Here is a 19,144-nt window from a genome sequence, read left to right on the forward strand (position 1 = left end):
GGAGCCCAGAGACAGGTCATTGTAACTCAGCTTTCATAATGTAAATAACTTAAAAAAAAAAATTAACCAACTTAACCATAGGGCACATAGCAAGGTCTAGCTAGGCGTGGTGAAGATAGCAACCATAACTTGACCCCACCTTAGACGGTCCATCTTTTATACTTACTTAGAGAATAAAGGCAGGTCTAGGACAAATGAAATTGTATTAAGTCTTAAACTCCATGGTCTTTTCAGAGGTATCTAATGATCTCATACTCACTGGGCCAGAATTTAGATTAGAGAAGTATGGATCCATGATTTAGATATCAGAGAGTTTGGAAAGAAACCTAGAAATCCGTAGTTGTAAGAGAAATCCAGGTGATTCTGATTAACCAGGTTTAGATGCTACTGATTTAAGTCACGTGCTAATCATCCCAGCCTAACCCAGCTCACTTGACGAAGGCTCTTCGTTGAATAAACAGCACTAACCGGGCGAGAGGGTGCAGGAGAGCTCAGTTTTACTTTTGGTTTAGTCGCTAGTGTGTGGGCTCTGGGCTTGGCGCCTCACTACCACGTTTCTTCGCTGAATAAAGGTAAGTGTTGGATGGCCTTTCTAGCTCTAATGTCCGGGGATTGGAGAAAGCAGTTTAAAATTTAAAGATATTAGTATCCTCGTCAGTTCTCTGTCCGCCTCCCTGTTTCCTTCTTTTTTGCCATCCAGAAAGCGAAGCCCATAATCACCCCCAAATTTCCTCTGCCTTTGAGGGGTGCCAGCGCCAAGGAAGGCTGCACGATCAAGGGATGTAAACACATTTCAAGAGACTTCTCTCTACATTCTTGTCACAAAAGACGAGCACTTTTTTAAGAGAGTGAAGGAAACAGATTGGGTTTGTAGGAAGAAAAGAGATTAATATCTGAAAAGCTGGGAGAGCCTGTTGTGAAATTTTGAAAATACCTTTACTTTGAAACAACCCTGCTGAAAAATAATTAGATTTTAAGAAGGGCTCTCTGGCATATTTTCTGTCTGTAATTTTGTGGGTTTTCCTGTAAGAAAACTGTAGCTCTGTACTAAACAGCAAAAGCAACCTAAATGTGTCAGGGTGTAAAATGGGAGTTAAGAAAAAGAAAAGAAGAAAGAAACCTTGAGAATAAGTGGAGTTTTTCTTTCCAAGCAAATCTTCAGTAAGAGTTAGATCAGGGCATTGGCGGTAGGGCCAGGGGTGTTATTTCCTTAAATAAATGTTTCTCCAAATCTTTTTCATGGACTATTAGCATAATTCTCTGCAGAGGCTCCTAGAAAAAGTCTTTGTTTATATTTTGGCACAAAAACTTGGAGGATAAATAAATGAAGCTCCGCAGTGTACATTAAAATAATAGATACTGGTATAAGTCCTGCGGTTACAATAAACGCTTGCTAAACCTAATTATAAAAATCCTCCTCCCCCCAAAAAAATCCACACTTATCAGGGAAGTACATAACTAGCATTCTGTGGAAAAACAGGCTGCCAGTTTGAAATGCTGACGCTGTATAGCGCACAACTGAAAAATACTTGAGGTTGCCGTTAGCCTTGTAGTCATCAGAAACGTGTAGCATTTAAACCATTGCTATTTATTTTTTGCCATCTGCCAAAAAACAGCCATCACTTGAAGAAAGAGTGGTTTTTTGTTTTGTTTTGTTTTGTTTTTCAGTAAGTCTCAGTAATTTACTTTGTAGGATAGTGGTTAGGTGAGGGAAATATTTTAAACCAACTAGTATCTATGCTCTTAAAGGGCAGGGGGTGGAGTGGTGCCTCTCCTGGAGATATTTTAAGGTGCTAATCTAGGTTGTATTCTTTCCGCATTTTTTAAAGGCATACAGATATTTTAGTGAACATGTCAGTTGCTCATGGATATCCCATATCTTCAGCCGAGACATCTTTTTAATTAAAAAATCAGTAAATGGCTATCATGTGTAACTTAGGGCAATAAGCATTTCAAACATCCAGCTTTCTATTGCAGTAGAGTGAGAGTCACAGGATCAATCAGCCTTTAGAGTCCACTTGTTTGTTAGATTTGCATCTTGGGACTCCTAGAACAATGGAAGGATAGACAAAGTTTCTAGGCTTTAATGCTGACCCTTCAACCTACATGATACTGAATATGTAAATGTCATGCTCTAGCTCCATCCTTTCATGTGGAAAATGGATGTCATGTCTGCTGTGTGGAGATCAAATACACTAAATGACAGACATACGTGAAAGAACTTTGTAGATCAAAAGGCACTAGTGACTGATTACTAGTTAAGTAACTGAAAATTGTTAAAGTATTATCTCTCAGGCGGAGCTGAGACTTCCACCACATTTCTGGTTTGCTAGCTGCCTTCTGTTCAACTGATAGTGTTACTAAAGGCAAGTTCTCATGCCTGGCGCACAGTGAGGCCAAACAAACTGAACCGTCTGAGTTTGGAGCAGAGAAAGGTTTGCTGCTGGGCTGAGCAAGGAGAATGGGTGGCTTGTGCTAAAAATATCCTGAACTCAAAGGATTTCATTTAGTAAAGCATTTTTAAAAGCCGGGTTTGGGGCGGGGGGTTGGGGGGTGGCATGTCACAGGATATGTGATGAGCTCGTGCACAACTCTCTGATTGGTGTGGTGGTAATAGGGTGGTTTAACATTATCAACCCTTAGGTGCCCATAGGTCTCAGGACTTAGGATCCTCAAGTAGTCAGTTTCTTCCATTTGGTGGTGGTTTTAGCATCTGTGAAACGACTCAGGAAATGTGCTTCATATACTATGATCTAGGTAGTTCAGAGAGGAGCTACAGCAGAGGATATGGGGGAGGTGTCTGTCCCAGGAAGGCCCCATAGAGTCCTGCTTGGTTACAATAGGGCACTAGTAAGGGACCAGAAAGCTAAAGAAAGTAAAAAAAAAAAAAAAAAAAAAAAAAAAAACAAAAAACTTGCTCTGTTTGCCTCCTCTATCATTTTGCTTTTTGACTTTTTTTTGACTTCTATCCTGTTGGCTACACCCTAGCAAAGCTCCTTCCCCCTGGTTTCAGTGCCAGCAGCTGATTCCACTGTGCTTTCCCAATGTTGCAGAACTAGCTTCACTGTGTCCCTCAGACCCTGGCACCCTCCTGCTACTGCCTCTTTGGAGTTCAAGGACCCAGCCAAACGGGGCACTTCATCTTAAGAGACACCACCACTACCACCAAGCAGTAACTGCTGCTTCTCATAGGTCTGAATTTTTCTGCAGGGCTCTGAGTTCCCAAGTTGAAACAATTCCAACTTCTCCCCTTTGCTCCTCAACTTTTGGATTCAAAGCTGTTCTCTGTAGTATCTCAAATCTTGTCATAATCCATTAATGTTCTTTCCACCTCTTGAACTCTTTAATACCTAAATAACACTTCTGTCTAAATGTGTGTATTTTGGGGGGGTGGGGATCCTTACTGATAGAACTTGTGAACCAGGATTGCTTCCCTCTCCCCAGCCCCCAATATAATACTTGGTTTGTATATTTAAACCTATAGGCATAGTCTTCACTGCTACAGCAAAGTATGGTCTCTTGGTTATTCATCGTTATAAACATCCTACTCTCTTGGTATAACTTAATGGTCACACTTTGCTAGAGACATGAATCAAGTATTTTCCTTTACCTTTAAAACTATAGTCATACCTCGTCTTACTGCACTTTGAAGATACTGTGTCTCTTAAAAATTGAAGGTTTTGTAGCAACCCTGCATCAAGCAAGTCTATTGGTGATATTTTTCCAAATAATTTGTTCACTTTGAGCCTGGGTCACCATGTCTGGGTCTCAAAATATTTCCAAATGTTTGTTATGGTGATCTGTGATTAGTAATCTTTGTTAATAGTTTGGCATTTTTTAGCAACTTATCTTGAATGTATGCCGTCTGAGTGAAGTGAGTAGGCTGTGGGGCCCAGGCCAAAGTTCAGAATAGCTTGCACCTGGTAAGGGGTAAATGTACGCGTGCGCTAGGAGTGTGAGTCAGCACTATGAGCACCACACGTGCGCCAGTAACGTTATAAAAGGACAAGTGCTACACCTGAGCGCCACCTGCTGCGCCACCCACTTGTACTGCAATAAAGTGCTGTTTTGCTCCATGTTGGCTCCTCGCGCCTTCTTCCACTTGGGCAGCTCACCTCCTCGAATCCCTCTCCAGCCTCCCTTGGCTGACAATGTATATACATTATTTTTTAGGCATAATGCTACTGTGTGCTTAATAAACTACAGTATAATATAGCCAACTTTATTAAGTACTGGGAAACCAGAAGTTCATGTTAGTCACTTTATTGCAGTATCAGCTTTATTGCAGTGGTCTGGAACTGAATCTACAATATCTCCAGGGTAGGCCTGGACTTGAAATTTAAGTGCAACAGCTATATAAAAGGACAACCATTTCTTGACTTCAAAGTTGAGAAGAAACTAGGAGTAGTAGTGATTGTGCAAAGTGCACTCCAAAGGGTGTTAAATCCAGAAATAGTAAAAATTAAAACCAGATTGGTAAAATAGTATTTAGTAATAGTTTACACATAGGAAAATAGTTCGTGATGTGGAAGTCTTCAAATCCCAAACTGATACAAAGCTCAGAGGCACAATGTTAGAGCATGGCTTATAAAGTTAAAACGAGACAGTCCTTTAACCTTAACAATGACAGCAGAGGTTAAAAATGGTTTATTTTACATCATTTTAGGAAGATGAATTAGGTTTTTTGTCATTATCAGAGGCATTTACAAGAAATAACCTAATTTGCACTTCAACTTGTGAAATAAGCTAGATCTAGTTTGGCTTACATGGTTTCATCCTCTTAAATGGTTTCATCTGCTCAGAATTTTCAACTTTGGTCTTCATTTTGTACTTTAACAAGGGGTAGTAGGCCTTTTTATTAGGTACAGCTGACTAATAGGCTTGGTACTTAAGCACCTTTTTTTTTTTTTTTTTTTTTTAACAAGCAGCCAGAAACTAGTTGAATCTCCTAATCTTTAAATACTATGCACTATTTTAAGTTAAATACTAAAAAGGCTACCTCTGTAGACGTGGTCTTCTCCGAAGCATATTTGGTCCCCTGAGCATCAGTTGGTAACTCTTTAATCTTTAAATGATTTACTTTTTTTTAGTTTTTATATAATTTTTAAAGGTTAGTTGGCAACTTTTAGAGAATCCAAAACATTGACAGCCTGGTCTGAACACATACTATATGGTAATCATATTAGCAAAAGCAGCAGAAGAAAAAGATTTTCCAATCAAGAGGAGAAATCAGTTATTAAGAGAAGCAATTGATCACATAATCATGATGTCAAAAAGCTCTATTGCTGAATAAGGGCTCTCTATTTCTGTAACAACTTGGAAAAGTATAATATTGCAAGAGTCCCTGTTGAGAAATTGTAGGAATGTAGAATTAGAATGATATTTTAATAGTGTTTTTTAATCACTTAAATATAATTAACATGCTTTTCCTAATATAGATCTTGAAATGCTAGCATCAAATTTTAGACAAATGGTATAGAAATTATAACAAGTCACTGCTATTCTCTAGGGCATATTTGACAAACTTGGGTTTAAGTTGATGGGAGGCAACACAGAATGGCCTTAGTCATATGCCTTCAGAACTCTCTAGGTGAATGAACCTGGGCAAGACAGATCAAGACATACATTGACACACAGTGGCAGATGGTAACTAATATACTGAGGAGATTGCTACTTGAGATGTAAATGAGTTTTCAATCATTGCATCAAATCAAGTTCCTGTTGCGAACTGCTTGGGGGAGCCATCAAATGTACACTATTCCCTTTCTCTGCTTTTGTTCAAGTGCTTCCATAGGCTTGGAAGTCTTCCCTTCTTTTTTACGCGCCCCCCCCCCTTTTTTAGGGCACAGCTTCTAATCTCTTACGAGGCCTTTTCAGACCTCCTTAATAAAAATTATTTCTCTTCTCTCACAGCATACTATTTGTATGACTGACTTTCATGGCTCTATTTTTGTGAAAATATTTCAAGCAAGACTTTAATACCTCAAAGTAATTATTTTTAATATTGCATCTTTACCCTTTGTTTAGACACTTACTGTGAGCAAATTAATAAACATTCATTATTTTAATCATAACCCTTGACGGGAGGGTTAAGAAACTAAAACTGGTATCTATCTCCTGAGCTGCACACAGGTACTAACTCACTACGGGACATAGTCACCAGAAGATAACATAGGCATGTTCAGAAAACATCAACAGAATGTCATCAGAAATATCCACTTCTCCAGTGATTTCTATGTCAAATGACGTTATCCTCTAACCTGGATCCATAAATCCAGGCATTCTTCTGATGCAAGAAATTTTCACATGTTGAGATATGGGGAAGTCATTCTGGCTTATCCCTGATTTGGCTGGAACTTTGTTAACTAGAACTGTCTGTCTGTGTCCTGTCACACAGACATTGTGTACCTGCTTTAACCTTAAAGAAAAGAATGCACTTAAAAATCAAAATGGAGTGACTGTGGTTCAGGTGTTCAAGATGGAGCTGGATGGCCTGTGTGGATGTGGTTTCAGACATGTTCCTGCATTACTGAGGGCTTGAATTTTCTGAACCGCATCAGAGTCAAGGCCGCTACCTGCTGTTCTCAAAACAGTTCCTGTTAGCAGCTGCCAGCCACAACCTTAGGGTCTCGAGCTCTTCCCCTAGTAACTATGCAGCCATTTCAGGCCCCAGCCAACCCTTGCTTAACAAGTACCCTTAGTTGCTGCCAGTTTCAATTACAATTCTCAATAACTCACATAACTGACTGTAATGTTGTGTTTTTTGATTTTATAAGCCTCCCTTATTTTGTAGTCCTGCAGAGCACAATTCCAGTCTTGAATCTGTGTCTCAGGCTATAGTTCTTAGTTTGGCTCTAATAAAACTCTTTTCTATTCCCAGTGTAGCCTGTTCATTATTTGCCTCAACACTTCCCTTCCTCTATCATCCAAAGCTTGTAAGTCACTGTTGGGTTGCAACTTTGGGAGTTTCCCAGGTGAAATCTGAGAGACCAAAGTGGCAGGCCACTGCGGATAGATGTGTGGCAGGCTTAATCAGGGGATTTTACTTTGAGGCTTGTCCTGGGTGGCCACAAGATGAGTAGATATCTTCACCTACCCACTAGAATCTTAAAAGCTCAGATAGAGGCCTAAATTGGGTTCAGACCAGGTGATCTTGACAGCTTACTCTCTCAAGGCTGTATCCTTGGAAAGGCTGTTAGTACGGGAATAGTGTAGGCAGGATGTTCATTCCAAGGACAGGGGAGAGCGTGATGAGCCTCCAGTAGCCTGGGTCTAGCTTAGATCAATTGAAGGTCACAACTACGAGATGCCCTCCTTCCCATAGTCACCAGCTTTGTTCACTATCCTTAGGTCTCTCCTCCCTATTTAAAATGTTATCAATAAGACTTGAGACATTTTAACCACATGCAGTGAGGATCCTTGTTTGGTTCCTAGTTTGAAAAAACCAACTGCTTTTAAAAAGAGACAGTATAGAAGATTTTGAACACTGACTGGATATAAATGATAATAAGAGCATTAATATTTTTCAGTTGTGATAATGGTTTGAAAAATTGGAGGAAAATAAGTATTTACAAATGAAGAGATATGACTCATTGTCTTTAAGAGTCTCATATTGAGATGAAAAGTAGCTGGAAATAACAAAATATTTGGAAATACTGCTTAGTACTTCTGAACATGACCCACATGAATACTTGACATTCCCAGTTAGAATTAACTTAGTTCTCCCCATTTCCACTGTGGAAGCCACAATTCACCTCTTACCTATGTTCCTACAATAGTTCTGAACTGGTCTTATTCTGTCCCAGCCAATTCATTCTAAGCATGAAATATTTTTCTGAAAACACATTAGATCCATTCCCTTGCTTAAAATTCTCTGTGCCCAGTAATTTGAACTTTGTGCCAGTTTTCAAAGGTACTTACTATCTGATTCTTTGACTCTTTGTCTCTATTACCTATGTACACTTCACTCACATAAACAAATGTAATTTTCATTTCATTAACTTGCTATAATCTTGTATATGTCACATCAACTCATTTGGGTCGCCATTCTTGAGCTTTTTAGCCTTTTTCCAATATATATTCCATATTTTTTCATCTTTCATTCTTTTCAGCTCACTCCAATTAGACTAGAGATCTTAAAGAGGTTATAAGGCATGCCATCTCCTATTAGTTGGCAGTCTATGCATGAATCTATGAGAGAAATATGAGGCTTTGCCTGGTTCAGTTGGGATTTTGGGGATACGCTATGAATGATGGGCAGTGTTTGCAAAAGAGTAGGAAATGAATTTTTTTTTTTAAGTGAGGAAGGGTACTGGGGATTGAGCCCAGGACCTTGTGTGTGCTAAGCACATGCTCTACCACTGAACTATACCCACCCCCCTGAATGCTTGTTTTTCTTGAATGATTGCTTTTATAATCACTAAACTGTTTGGAAAGACTCATGTTTAATTTTAACCTTTAAATTACATAATGAACAATCAAGTTGCTCATTAAATCCTTATATAAGGAGTATATGGCAGAAAGTATATAAAGCCATGTCTATTTAACTTTGGAATCCTTACCCCTTTTAGGGGAAAAAAACCAAATACTCAATAACCATTGTTCTTTAAGGTGTCCCCAAAGAATTTAGAGTATCCAGTCTGAACATAACTTTGTAAAAATAGGTTGTAAAATAAGACTGTTCTTGATGTCAGACTAGAAACCATTTTTAAATATAGTATTAAACATTAAATAACTGGAAATAAGTTCTAGACTATGTTCTATGTTTATAATTGTTTAGGGAAAGCCAATTAGAAAAAAAAGAATTTAGAAATTGATGTTATTGACCTGAAACCAACAGCCAGCCAGGTATTTGTCTAGCAAAGATGGGTTTATTCGGGATCAACAGAGAATTGTAATTTGGGGTTTGCAATTATGACAAGCCATGGCAGGGGAAGAACAACCCATTTACAGAGGGGAAAAGGAAGTTGGGAGGGCTTCAGTAAACAGTGTCTTACTACTTCTCATTGGCTGTCCTTGCCAGGAAAGAAGAGTCTTTCTTCTTACTATTGGGCTCTGCTATCCTCACAGGGTGTGAGAGCTCCTCTTTTTGGTCTCCCAACTCTATTTAATTGAACCTTGTTTATTAATTTTGTGTGTCTTTTATATTTACTCACTTATATGTTGGCCAAAATTTAGCCCTGCCTGGCTGCCAAAAGTGAAGCGATGTGCACCTTGCATCTTTTTTGGAGGTTGGAGGGCTTATCACCCTTTGGATGTCAGTTCATTATGTTGCCTTGTGAATTCAGTTCTCTTGGGCCCCACAAATGTCTGACTGTATTGCCTAGTTAGTGTGTGTGCTAATTTTTTGGATAGAGGTAACATTTCTTTGCAGTTTTCTCCAGCCTAAGTGAAAGTAGAACAACGCCGGCTTCACCATGTCGTCTCAGCTGTGAACAGCAGACCTGAGATCCTGGTGATGGAGAGACTGAGTGCACTCTCATTGGGTAATTAAGTCCTCATTATAACAAACGTCTTTTGCTTAAATTCATGTATGCTAATCTTGTCTATTTCCAGTAAATTCTGGTGTCTCTTTAAAAAAGTGACAGTTATAAGTGGAATATTAAATGCTGTGGTGGTAGTTCCATCTTACACTTACTTTAATAGGTCCTATAAAGTATAGGGGAAATATGTGGAATTTTAACTCAATCAATATGGATTTAAATCCTGATTTTTTTCCTACTTATTTTTTGACACAATTATAGTTTTTATTACCATCACAAAGATGAAGTGAGAGAGGCACAAATTGTTAAAGAGCAACAGGTATGTAGCCTTTAGGTAGCAAATAACCCACTAGAAAACCAAATTTAGAGCTGTCCCATTATAAAGCCCATGCTCTGTTCCCTACATGGCACTGTTCCCCGCAGGCCCACCTTGATCTCCCTTTTGTGTACAGTGAAGTTTTCTGCTTTTTTCTCCTTTCCATCTTCCTCTTCATCACCGACCCCACCAGCCAAATAAATAGGAGGGGTAAGCCTTTTCTACTGATTTTTGTGAATTTAGGAAAATGACTTATACACTCTGAGCCTCATTTATGGCATTTATATAGAGGGAAGGACAAGCTTTCTAACCAGCTTTGCAGTGTGTATTAAATGTGTGTCCAGCACACAGTTGGTGCTCAGAAAATATTAATGGTGGTGATGAGGATGGCGATGATGATGCCAGTGATGGTGGTGGTGATGTTGCTGACAAGTAATTTAGGAATATAGCACCAAGCCCTCCAGCTATTTATTCAAATTCACAGGTCTTGGGGCCAAAATCTATATGCCTCTTAGGTATTCTTTCCTCTGAACTCCTCTTGCAAATAATGCTACATGTTTACAATTACTGTTATGTAATCAGGTTGAAGAATTGCAACCCCTTGCTATTTATAATATGTTCTAGCTTAAAGTTTAATTAAAATTCAGAAAGCATCTATTAGGAAGCCTGGCACATAGTAAATACTATATATATATGTGTTAGCTGCTGTTAATACTAAAATTTTATAGTTAAGCGTCTATTTTGTGTAAGTATTCTACTATAGGCCAATCTCATTTCATATAGAATGACATCCTTTCCTGACAGGGTTGCATTGAAAAAGGGAGGCTGTGTGTGGAGCTCCTGCTTTTGAGCAACACTTGCTACACAGACTGTTGCATTTAATCTTCGCAGAAGCCTATTCAGCTGATAGCAAAACCCAAATTTGATGGAGATGGTAGCTGAACTGCCCAAGATTGCATAGCTAGTTAGTGGTAAATCCAGAATTCAGATGCCAGAAATCTGATACTGAACAGTTCTCTTAAGCTTTTACTAAGGCATTCAGTAACACGTGTGATTATATTCCAGTTAGCATTTAATGATAAAGTCGTATTTTGTTCTCTAACACAAGTTTCGTTCTCTAGTGTTGGTCTAAGCACTCTGAGACCCAGGACAGATTATACATGTTCCTAGTGTATTTCCAAGATCTATCACGAAATGTTCTATGTGCTCTCGAACTCCATCAAGTGAGCAATATTGACCAGAAGTCAGCATTTGAGGAATTAGAGAAAATGCAGACCAGCCAAATCAGCCTACAGTAACACAAATAGAACCAAGGAGAGACATCAGTAAGGATTTTAAGTCCTGGTCCTAAGCACTAGATCACCACGTGTGTCTTGTGATTTATGTGTGAAAAATCTGTTGAGAGGCCACTTCACAGACATTTAAAGAGCGATTAAGGTTGAATAATGTGTGCTCTGTATTAAATTTATGAGATGTGAACCCTGGAAATTTATACAAAAAAGGTCAAATTCCACACATTCAGAATAGTTCCCTTTGAGCTCCAAACAGGAAAGAAATTATTTTGGAAGGAAGATTTTTTACCTTCTCACTAATAAATACATCACCAGTGGTTACATATTCTAAAATAGCTGATGATACCCCAGAGCTCCAAATAGTTGATTCCTTTCTGTGGCTCCCCCAAAATGTAAGTTATTCCAATAATTGTGCACTTAATTCACTAATAAGCTTCTGAAAAGTTGTTCTCATAAATGTTTTCCATAAAACTGACTGCCATGGTATAGTTAGAGGACAAGTGAATCTCACAATTTTGATGACAGCCTGGGAAACCAAAATCAAGGGCTATAAATGGCTCTGAGAGAAAAATCTATGTACTCTTTGACAGCATAATTATTATACTGTCAATTTTGGAGGGCTGTTTCAAGAAATCAGTATTTCATGCATATATTGTGTTTACTACAAAATATCATTTGGTGACATTAATTAGCTAGAAACTGTTAAATTGCCTTTTTTATTTGTATTTTATTTGATTTAAATATTTAGAAGATATAAAAGGCCATACAGTGAAAACTTGCTCTCTTGTTCCACATTTCCCAGTCCCTGCCTCCCACAACAGGTAATTACTGTCTTTTAAAATATTTTTAAAGTGCATTTTTATATCAGCATATAGGAATAAATTTCTTGAAGGTAGAGAATTTAGTCTGTTTTGTTGCTTCATGTCCTAAGAGTCTAGAGAAGTTCCTGGACATTGAACATGTTCAATAAATACATCTTAAATGATCAAATATATTCAACCCCAGTTTTTTAAAGTGCCATTTTAAAAATATAATCCATGAGATACCATTAACCAGATAGGTTAATCATAATGAAAACAGGTATCAATATTTCTGTCACAAACTGGAGACTACACAACTAAGATTACCATCTTTGATAGATTTTACTATGTAGGTATGGTAAGGCTAACAAATCAGATGACTGCTACTGACAAGCCTGTTTGCTATTCACAGTTCCAAAGAGGAGGGAGCGCAGCGTGACCTGGACCATGACCTGAGGGGAGAGAAGGGGAGGCCCTGGGGTCTGTGGACAAAAACCTTCACGGTGGTTTCTTTAGGAAGGAAAGGTGAGGTAGGGTAAACAGGTTTAGAATTGGCCAGTCTGCATAATTTAAGAGAGCTCCAAGGCAAAGGAATTGTCCCTGGTGATCTGGTACCTGGCCCTGGGGTGATCAGGGCTGGTGGATAATGGCTCAGTGTGAGAGCCTAATAAAGGAGGGGTTTGAGGGTGTGGGCTCCAGATTGGTTTGTTTGCATTTGAAAAGCACCGACTGGGTAAGTGGTTTACCATCTGGAGGAATTTTGTTAGCTCTAGGAGGAGCAATTCCTCCTAGGTCAGCAAGGCCCCAGAGGTCAAAGCATCAGAATATAGAAAATAAGAGGCTTGCTTAATAAAATGACACTTATTAAGACTTGCAAGCCAGAAAGCCAAAAGCACATTGGAAATGTTGAGGAGAGTGCTGTGATTCTTGCGAGGGGATTTCCCTTCTCACAATACTCTTATTTACTTTGATAGACTACTAACAACTTTCAGGGAAGACACACGTGGCCCGGACTTACATGGAGAATTTAGCTGTACCTGTGTGTGCACGGATGAAACCATCACAGTTAATATAATGCACACATGCACTGCTTTCAAAAGTTGACTTGTACCCATTGTAGTTCCTCAGTCTTGACCCTGGCTACTCCCTCTTCCCATTTTCCAGGAAATGAATATGTTTTTTGTCACAATAGATTAGTTTGCATTTTATGGAATTTTACATGAAATCATGCATTGTCTTTTTTTGGTGGGGCTTTCACTCAACATAATTATTTTTGAGATTTATCCATGTTGATTATATCTATCGTTGATTTTTTTTTTTCCTAAGTAGAATTCAGCACTTGGGTCATCTGTTTGGGACTACAATAAGTAATGTTGCTGTGAAGTGCGTGACTAAGTCTCTGTACAGACATACTTTCATTCCTCTTAAGTGATAATCTGGGTCTAGAATTGCTGGGTCACATGGGAGGTGGTTATGTAATGTTTTAAGAAATGACCTGTTTTTCAAAGAGGTTGAACCATCTTCTATTCCCACTGGCACTGTATGAGGATTCTGGTTCTAACCTATCCTTAATACTATGTGGTGGTATAACCTTTTTCCCCTTAATTCTGATATTTAAATAGGTAAGAGTGCTACATTGTGGTTTTAAGTTACATTTCCTTAATGAGTAAAGGTGTTGAACATCTTTTTATTTGCCATCAGTACATCACTTCTGTAGTGTCTGCTCAATCTTTTGCCTACTTTATAGCATGAATTCCTTGTTTTGAGTCTTTTTTTGTTACATAATCTAGACATAAGTCCTTTGCTGTATATATTATTCGTAAATATTTTCTGGTAGTTGGTGGATGACTTTTTCATTGTAATTCCATCTCAAGAAGAGAAGTTCTATATCTTGATGTATAACTTACTGCATTTTCTTTTTATGGACAATATTATTAGTATCATATCTAAGACTTTAATATAGAATTTCAAATTTTCTGCTAGATTTTCCTGCAAAAGGTTTGTAATTTTGGGATTTGCATTTAAGGCTGTAATCTATTTTGAGTTTTTATAAAGATTATAACTATGACTTTAACTTTTTTTTGCAAATAGATAGCAGACTTTTCTAGTGCTTATAGAAAAACCTACACTTTTTCCATTTAATGTCCTTTGAAAATTTCACTGATGAAAAATATGTAGATATATTTCTAAACTCTCTCATTTTAATCTACTTGTCCATTGTATTGCAATTATTACTATAGCTTTAAAAACAAATTTTAAAGTCAGTGAGTGATATGTCTTAAAATTTCACATGTCATTTCTCAGTTTGGACTATTTCAGATTCTTTGCATTTCTATACTTTTAGACATTTTAATTTCTATAAGAAACTGCATGGATTTTGATTATGGTAGTGCTGAATCTAGATCAACTTGAGGAGAATTGACATTGTATCAACAATATCATCTGATCACAGGCATTGTATAACTTTTTTATTTTAATTATAAGCCATCCTTTTCCTCAAAGAATGCAAATTTCAGTTGGGATTATAAATCTATCAGAAACTTGAGTATCTAATAACATCTATTCAGTTATTTTTAGAAATGAACTTTAGAACATTTTCAGGTTCACAGCGTAAGCAAGCAGAAAGTACAGAATGTTCCCATACATCTTCCAACCTCACACATCAGCCTCCCCCACTACCCACATCCAGCACCAGAGTGGTACATTTGTTACAATCAGTGAACCTACACTGACATGTCTTTACCCAAATACCACAGTTTACATTAGGTTTCACTCTTGGTGTTGTGCATTCTGTGGGTTTTTACAAACACCTAACAATTAACCACCATTATAGTGTTGATAGAAAACAGTATCACTACCATAAAAATCCTGATCTGCCTAGCCATCCCTCCCATCACCAGCAACATCTGTCAACCACTGATATTTCCACTGTCTCCAAAGTTTTATCTCTTCCAGTCTATCATATGGTTGGAATCATACAGTATAAAGTCTTTTCAGATTGGCTTCTTTTGCTTGGAAATATGCACTTAATATTCTTCCATGTCTTTGCATGTCTTGACAGCACATTATTTTAATGCTGAATAATCCAATTCCTTCAAGTACCACAATTTATCTAACCATTTACCAGATGAAGGACATCTTGGTGCATCCAACCTTTGACATTTATAAAGCTGATATAAACACCCATGTTTAGGTCATGTGTGGATAAAATTTTTCAACTCATGTGGATAAATACCAAGGAACATGCTTTCTGAAACTTACGGTAAGAGTAACTTCAGTTTCATGAGAAACAGCCAAAATGTCTTCCAAACTGGCTATTCTATTCTGTATTCCCACCAGCAATAAGTGAGAGTTGATTTTATTCCATATCCTCACCAGCATTTGGTGGTGTCGGTGTTTTGGGTTTTGGCCCTTCTGTAGGTGAAGTAGTGGTATCTTACTGTGTTTTGACTTGCAGTACTCTAATTGAGAATAAATTGCATATGATGAGCATTTTTCATTAGTATATTTTTAGTAAGGTGTCTATTCAGGTATCTTGCTCTTTTTAAGCAGGTGACACGTTCTTATTGTTTAGTTTTGAGGGTTTTTGTGTATTTTGAATGACAAACCTTTATCAGATGCATCTTTTTTAAACACCTTTATTGGGTATGGTTCCTGTATAGTAAACTACACATATTTCAGATGTACACTTTGAATTTTTATAGATGGATACACCAGTGAAACCACTACCACAATCAAGATAGCTAACATTTACATCGCTCCAAGAGGTGCAATTTTTGAATTGCCAGTTTATTCCTTTCCATTCCCTTTACCTGCTGGTAATCATAAGTTCTCTATGTCCCTGAGTCTGTTTCATAAATGAGTTTGTATCCTTTTTTTTTTTTTTTTTTTTTAGATTCCACATGTAAGCAATATCATATGGCATTTTTCTTTATCTTTCTGGCTTACTTCACTTGGAATGATGATCTCCAGTTTTTGCTGCAAATGGCATTATTTTATTCTTTTTTATGGCTGAATAGTATTCCATTTTGTGTGTGTGTGTGTGTGTGTGTGTACATACACATCACATCTTTATCTAGTCATCTCTTAATGGACACTTGGGTTGTTTCTATGTCTTGGCTATTGTAAATACTGCTACCATGAATATTGAGTTGCATGTGTCTTTTTGAATTATATTTTTCTCTGGATATTTGCCCAGGAGTAGGATTGCTGGGTTATATGGTATGCCTATTTTTAGTTTTTTAAGGAACCTCCGTACTTTCCTCCATAGTGGCTGCACCAATTTACAGATCAGGTGCATCTTCTGCAAAGATTTCTCCTGGTCTGTGGTGTTACCTTACTCTCTTGAGAGTTTCTTTTGCAGAGCAGAAGCTTTTAATTTTAATTCAGTCCAGTGGATCAATATTTATTTCAAGGATTATGCCATTGTATTTGTATCCAAAAAGTCACTGCCATACCCAAGGTCATCTAAGTTGTTATGTTCTAGTAGTCAGTCTTAAAGGTTTGTGTTTTACATTTAGGTCTGTGATCAATTTTGAGTTAATTTTTGTGAAAAGTGAGATCTATGTCTAGGTTCATTTTTTTTTCTTTTGCATGTAAATATCCACTTGTTCTACCAGCATTTGTTGAAGTCCATCTTTACTCCATTGTATTGACTTTGCTCCTTTGTCAAAGATCAGTTGGCTACATTTGTGTGACTCTGCCTCTGAACCCTCTTTGCTGTACTAGTGATTTATTTGTAATTTTTTGGCCAATACCACACTCAGTTATTAAAGCTTTATAGTAGGTGCTGAAGTTGGGTAGTGTCAGTCTTCTTAAATATAATATTGTAGGTTCTTTGCAGGCACTCTTTATCATGTTGAAGAATTTTCCTTCTATCCCTAGTTTCCTGAAAGCATATGACAGATAAAAATCTGCTCATGAAAAACTTTTTCTGCATCTGTTGATACAGTCATGTGACTTTTTCATCTTTAGCCTGTTGATATGGTGGATTATATTGACTTTCAAATGTTGAATCAGCCTTGTATAGCTGAGGTAATCCTACTTGGTCATAATGTATAATTAGACATTATTGGATTCAATTTGTTACTGTTTTGTTGAGGATTTTTGCACCTATGTTCATGAGAGATACTGGTATGTAGTTTTCTGGTTGAGAAATTTCATTTTTGTCTGGTTTCGGTATTAAGAGTAATGCTGACCTCATAGAATAAGTTTTAAACTTTTTTTGGTGCATATATATATACATATATATATATATATAAAAGTACGTTTACAATGTTGTGTCAACTTCTGGTGAACAGTATAATGCTTCAGTCTTACATGAACATACATATATTGTTTCTATCTTCTGAACAATTACAGAGAATTGGTATAATTTACTAATGTTCAATAGAATTCACCAGTGAACCCATTAAGTATGGTACTTTCTCTTTTGGAAAATTACATTTTTATAACCTGAAGAAAACTACATTTTTTTCTCACAATTTTATTGAGATACAATTGACATATATAACTAAGTTTAAGGTGTACCACTTAATCATTTCCTGATGTATGTAGGTCAAATCATTATCACAATGGGCTTAGTGATGAAATCCATCATCTCAAATAGGTACTTCATTAAAGAAACAGAAAATAGTTTTCCCTGTGATGACAACTCATAAGATTTATTCTTTTAACAGCTATCACACTTAGTGTACAGCACTGTTATCTTAATCATTTTGTACATTATTGTGATTTTTTTACATACCTCTTTTCAAGGAATTGGTCCATTTGTAGGTTATCAAATTTGTGGGCATAGAGTTCCTGATATTATCTTTTTAATGTCCATGGGATATAAAGTTATGTTTCTTTTGTTTCTGATGTTATAATTTGTGTCTTGTTGTTGTTGTGAGCCTGTCTATAGGTATGTCAGTTTTATTTTTTCAAAATAACAAGCTTTTGGTTTCATTGCTTTCCTGATCTTCTGTCTTCAATTTCCTTGATTTCTGCTCTAAATTTTCTCTTCTGCTTACTTTGAATTTAATTCTTTCTAGTTCCCTAAGATAAAAGTTAAGATTACTAATTTTTAGGTCTTCCTTTTTAAACATACGCTTTCACTACATCCTGCAAATTTTGATGAGTTGTATTTTTTTTTTCAAAATAACTACTTTTGACCCATACATATTTTTAAGTTTTTAATGTAATCTCCACATATATTGGGGTTTTCTAGGAATGTTCTGTTACTGATTTCTAGTTTAATTTTATTGTGGTCTGATAGCAGACATTGTGTGATTTATTTTCATCTGTTAAGGTATGTTATAACCCAGATGGAGTCTGGTGACTTTTCCATATCAGCTTCTACTTTCTTGGGAATGAAATAGGTTATAGATGTCAATTATATACAGCTGATTTATGATGCTGTCGAGTTAAATTATGTCCTGTGATTTTCTGACTGCCGTTTCTGTCTATTTCTGATAGTTGAAGTCTCCAACTATGATAGAACTGCAAGAAGAACAGATATTCCTACTATCAGATTTTGCCTCATGTTTGACATTCTCTTGTTAGACACACACATGTTAAGATTGCTATGTCTTCATGGAGAAATGAGCACTTTGTCTTTATGAAATGCCCTTATTTATCCCTGATAACTTTGCTTTCGGGAGGTTGGCTGTATCTAAAATTAACGTAACTACTTCAGCTTTTTTATTAGTATTAGTATGGTATGTTTCTCTATTTCCCTGTCTAATATATGTATAAACTGGCTTTCTCGCAGACAACATGCATGGGTCTTATTTTTTAATTCATTCTGATAATCTATTTTTTAATTGGTGTATTTATAAAATTGCTTGTTTAAAGTGATTATTGATACAGTTGGACTAATATCTGCCATATTTGTTACCATTAGCTATCCTTTGCTCTCCCTATTTTTATTTTCCACTTTTTCTGTCTTCTGTGGTTTTAATTGAGCATTTTATGATTCTGTTTATTCTCTTCATAGTGTTTACTCTCTTCATAATGTATTAACACTTTTTAAAAAACTTTTAGTAGTTTCCTGAAAGTCTGCTATATTCTCTTAGAACTAATCCAAGTTCACTTTCAAATAACACTGTACCTCGTCACTAGCAGTGCAGGTACCTTTATTCTAAAGAAATATTCCTAATTTCTCTTTTTGGTCCCTTGTATCTTTGCTGCTTTTCATTTCACTGAAGTATCCATATGCAGGCACACACATGCATGTAAGCATACACGACTGAATACATTGTTGCTGCTATTTTG

At 36.9% G+C, this 19,144-nt stretch overlaps 1 long non-coding RNA gene across 1 annotated transcript in view; it reads left to right on the top strand.

Annotated features, from left to right (window-relative positions):
• Positions 1-455: 455 nt before the first annotated feature.
• LOC141579253 (uncharacterized) overlaps positions 456-19,144 on the top strand; it is a 76,234-nt gene continuing 57,545 nt past the window's right edge. Inside the window, exon 1 of the long non-coding RNA XR_012510410.1 lies at positions 456-572. This is a non-coding gene — a long non-coding RNA (uncharacterized LOC141579253). The remainder of the gene's footprint in view (positions 573-19,144) is intronic.

This window comes from Camelus bactrianus, chromosome 11 (genome assembly GCF_048773025.1).
Source record: "Camelus bactrianus isolate YW-2024 breed Bactrian camel chromosome 11, ASM4877302v1, whole genome shotgun sequence".
Lineage (NCBI taxonomy): Eukaryota > Metazoa > Chordata > Mammalia > Artiodactyla > Camelidae > Camelus > Camelus bactrianus.